The sequence below is a fragment of the Scardinius erythrophthalmus genome (assembly GCF_964197995.2).
Source record: "Scardinius erythrophthalmus genome assembly, chromosome: 10".
NCBI lineage: Eukaryota > Metazoa > Chordata > Actinopteri > Cypriniformes > Leuciscidae > Scardinius > Scardinius erythrophthalmus.
This window is the reverse complement of record NC_138230.1, coordinates 40,231,304-40,235,903: the sequence shown is the minus strand read 5'-3', so window position 1 is coordinate 40,235,903 and position 4,600 is coordinate 40,231,304. Positions and strand designations below refer to the sequence as shown.

The window sequence follows — 4,600 nt, the reverse complement described above, 5'->3', positions numbered from 1 at the left end:
GCATTTCATTTGTTAAGTCGTCTGCTTTAAACATCACAGTCCTCATGATAACTTTCGTTAACTTTTCATTAAGTAAATCCACTTCAAAAGCTAATTATTCCTGGACAGCAATGCCATAGAAATATACAGAGTCACCATAAAAACGGAAGTTAAAAGATAATATTCTAAAGATGGCGGTGCCCTCGTTTCTCTGGCGCATAAGGTCTATAAAGTGCTATATAAATAAACGTGATGTAACTTGACTGGAGAGCCTAATTGCAGAGGTCGTACAAACATCCACATACGCTCAGATTCAGATGCTTTTTTTATACCTTTATGAGGTCATGTGATGAAATCCCAAGTTAACATATATACTGCCTTTCTTTAAGTTTCTGTAATATAGGTTCTCATAATTTATTCAGATCTTCTGTGTATTCAAACCTCACAATGAGTGTAAAATGCTATGGAAATTATTCAGCCTGCCGTAATGAGCTGCCAAGAGAAACGTTCATATTTTACCAACTTATTCGGCCCATCTCTATCCTCCCTTCCCATCAATGACTCTGTTTGATGCCGAGGCTGAATGTGCTGCTCAGGGCAGCTTTAATAAAGGCTGTGTGCTCGAAAGAAGTGTTTCATGGGGTGAGGAATGGGACCGAACACAGAGACTTACCTCTGCTCTGCTTTTGCATCTTGCCAGCTCACCACTGACTTATGCTGACGGGCTGTTTGTCAAAATGTCTAAATATTTAGCGCACTGTGGAAAATATGTGCCCATGGAATGAAAGCAGCATTGATCTTGTGCTCTCTCACTGTATTTAGCTTTAACCTGATTTGAACCCAGTGTTGTACAACCCCCAAAAAGGGACCTTAGTTGTGTGTTTAAACTTAAACCAATGGTATCTTATGCCTGGTGCTTGATTGAATGTCTGTCAGAGATTAATAGCGTCTTTTTGTACCTGAAAGATTTTTCTTACATCATGTGTGTCACGATAAAGCAACAAGCAATTAAAACTAGTTTATTTTTCACGGCACTGTTTGTACAAACATATGTTTGAATGTGAATTTACACTAAAGTTCAAATATTTGGTGTCTATATGCTCACCAAAGCAGCATTTATTTGATCAAAACCATCACTCTTCAATGTTACATGATTCGTCAAAAATCACTCTAATATATTCATTCTGCTGCTCAAGAACCATTTCTTATTAATACTTTCAATGTTGAAAACAGTTGTGCTGAATATTTTTGTGGGATTAGTTGAAAAGTTCAAAAGAGCAGTATTCATTTGAATTATAATTTTTTTGTAACATTATAAATGTCTTTACTGACACTTTTGATCAGTTTAATGTATTTTTGCTGAATTAAAGTATTAATTTCTTTCAAAACTGACCCTAACTTAATAGTGTATAGCACATAAACTGTTTTGGCATTCCGGTCCAAAATCACTGACAGTACATTTTACATGTTCTGATTGGCTGTGATGAGAATTGAGAAGTGAACCATAATGTTCATCATATGATTTAAACCAATTAAACTACAGAAAGGCTCCAGAAGAAGTAACTTTTGACACAATGGAAAGGTTTTTGAGAACTCTTTAGTCACAACATGTTCTTTCATCATATTCTTTACAAAAAAGACTAATTAAAGTGTTAAATTGAAAGAAGGAACAATTAGTTCAGAGACAAACAAGACTGCTGAAAATTGTTTTCCTCAGTTTCAAATGCATTTAGAAATAATTGTATTAGCTGAATGCTTTTTTAGTTGCTATATTTACTGAGGAAATAGTACTAGAATGTTATGTGATTCAGATGAGTGTTTTTGTGCTTGATGAAATAGGCAAGAAACAAAAGTAAATGATTATCTTGCAGCAATCATGAACATATTGTTTGCCTTTGTACTGATTTGTCTAATATCATCCATTTTTTTTCACCCTAAATATCTTATCATCACACATTTACCTCTAAATATCACTAAAAGTCAACAACTTGGCAACATACTCTGACACAGTTCCTCCTGTTTCACCTATAGTATAAGTTATTATTAGATACTCAGCAAATCAGAGACCTGCAATCAATCTTTTCTGTCAAGGTATTATTGCTGTACTGACTACAGTCTTAGAAGATAAGGTTTTATATAGAACCTCAAAGGATTCTGCCAGGCACTTCATTTTAGGGGTTCCAATCATTTTATGAATTGAGTTTTAGGGTGTGTTCACACTTGTAGTTCGATTCTCCTGGTTCGTTTGGTCTGGAACAAAAAAGAAAATGATACATTTAGTTTTTTTATATATTTTGTGACAGAATTTACCGATAATCCAAAACAATGCTGTGTGCTGAGCTAAATGTGCTCATTGTATGTGAGTACATATGATGGTATTTTTACCAGCTGAGAACTGAAAGAAAAATGTGTAGGAGACGGCGGTTCTGACTGTAATGGGCGACGTAGCTCCTGTGACAAAAGGGCCAGGAATGCTTGAGTATTTGGCTCTTTTTAGGGTCACAACTTGTGACATCATATCCTATTTTTGGATGTCTTTAGGTGCGTTCACACCATGTCGTAATTACCGTTATTTTGAGATTTCAAATTGTTAAAAGCGTTCATGTCCTCATAGTGTTTGTAATTACAACTAGTAAACTGGGAATTTTCTGAGAGCTCCTACTTTGCTACGCTGCAGATTCATTTTGGCGTTGATAGTGTTGCCATACACTGTAAAAAGTTTAACTATTATTTACTCAATTTTATTGGTGAAACATTTTTACACTCAAAAAAATTGAGTAAATTTTAAAGCTGTGAAATCAATGAAATATACTGTATGAATTGAGTAAATGCAAGTAAAAAAATTAAGTAAATCTGAGTAACTGCATCTGGTACATTAACAAATAAAATTGAGTAGAAATAATTTAACATTTAAACATTAAAAAAACAATATTTATGAGTAATATTAACTGTTTTTATTAATGAGTAATATTAACTTTTTTATTTTCTCTAAACCTTTGTAAAAATAGTACTCCAGACAACCACCATTATACATTACATTGGCCTTTATTTTCAATGAGTACAGCAATACAGCACATTTTAGACTGTTTTTTCATGTATACAATATTGCCTGCATTTAAACTTATTTAACAAGTAAAAATGAAATATTTAAACATTCAGGTAGCCAAATTCAAGTGTAATCAACCACTCTGTTATCCAATATCCACCGAATCTGCGCTGGTCCTCGTGCCGGAGACAGACTCGCGCTCTGCGGGTGAACTTTGAACTTCATACCGCCGTCTTGCATTTCACTCACAGTCACTGTCTGAGGCACAGCCGAAATATACTGCGAGCGACTGACATAACCTGCCAATAAACAAAAAGTGATAGTTCTGAGGACATTTTATCATCCAAATGATAATAATTATATTCATTATCATTATGAAAGTCAGTCATGTGTTTATGCAAAGCGTTTCAATCACGCAAAAAGACAAACGCGGCTCTCGTCTCGTTTAGGTGTCGAATTACGCCTCTGTAGGCTATGTTGTTTTGCATTAAATATGATTTAAAGCACAGTAATGATTTTATAGATAAAATAAAACATACACCAACCTGAATTTCACAGTGAAAATGCACCAAATCTGCGACGCTGAGAAGAGAGCTGTTGTTCTTGACTGTAGAGTTCAAACAGCCACGCTCACTCCAACCGTCGAGTTTTCGTCACGTCAGAGGGTGGGGGAGGGGGGGCATTGTTTTAATTGAGTAAACTTACTCAATTTTAAGAGCGTGTTAAATATATTAATAATATTGATTTGAATTAAGTAATTTTTTTGTTTCTTGAAACAGATCAGTTTAATTAAACATTCTCAAATATTTTGATAGAAATTTCACATATATATTAAGTATATTATAAAGAAATAATTGGTTAGTCAAATACTAAATTATTTTATTGAAAAAAACTTAAATATATCTGTAAATTTTAGATAAAATTAACTGTTGGATTTTTACTCAATTATTTTGGTATGTTTAACTCAAACAATCAAGTAAACGATATACAGAGATTTTATTAAGTTAATAAAGTTAAAAATTTCTGTAATATTTACTAAGCCACAGAATAATTTTTTACAGTGTAGAAATGCATAATTCCCAGTCCGATGATGTTAACAGCTCAGAGTGGATCATCACGTGTTGTCATCTCTAAATTACGACATGCCGTGACTGGAGCAGTTGGTCCGTGTTGAGTTAATATTTCAGTCGAACTGCACTAGGGTTCGGATGCTGTGTTCACACTTGACAGGTTTGGTTCGATGAAAACGAACTCTGGTGCGATTGCTCTGTTAGTGCGGTTCATTTGAATAAGTGTGAACGCTGCCATCCGAACTCTGGTGCGCGCCAAACAAGCTTTCAAATGAACTCTGGTGAGGCTCAACTGAAATATGAACGCAACATGGATTAAAGACATTTAAACGAAACAAAAACACGACAAGATGTAGAAGTCATCATAATCGCGATGTTGTCCAACACAGTTCGGTACAGGCATCAGCAGATCTTCGCTTGTGTGTGTAACGGAGGGATTCCTGACGCTTTTTTGAATCTTTTACACATTTTATATTTGGACAGAATAGGAAGGAACAATGTGTTC

At 34.5% G+C, this 4,600-nt stretch overlaps 1 long non-coding RNA gene across 1 annotated transcript; it reads right to left on the bottom strand.

Annotated features, from left to right (window-relative positions):
* Window positions 1-3,005: 3,005 nt before the first annotated feature.
* On the bottom strand, window positions 3,006-3,678 carry LOC308697460. The gene is made up of 2 exons (XR_014030945.1): window positions 3,571-3,678; window positions 3,006-3,324 (listed from the first exon to the last, which is right to left on the bottom strand). It is a non-coding gene; the product is annotated as an uncharacterized lncRNA (long non-coding RNA).
* Between the last annotated feature and the right edge of the window lie 922 nt (window positions 3,679-4,600).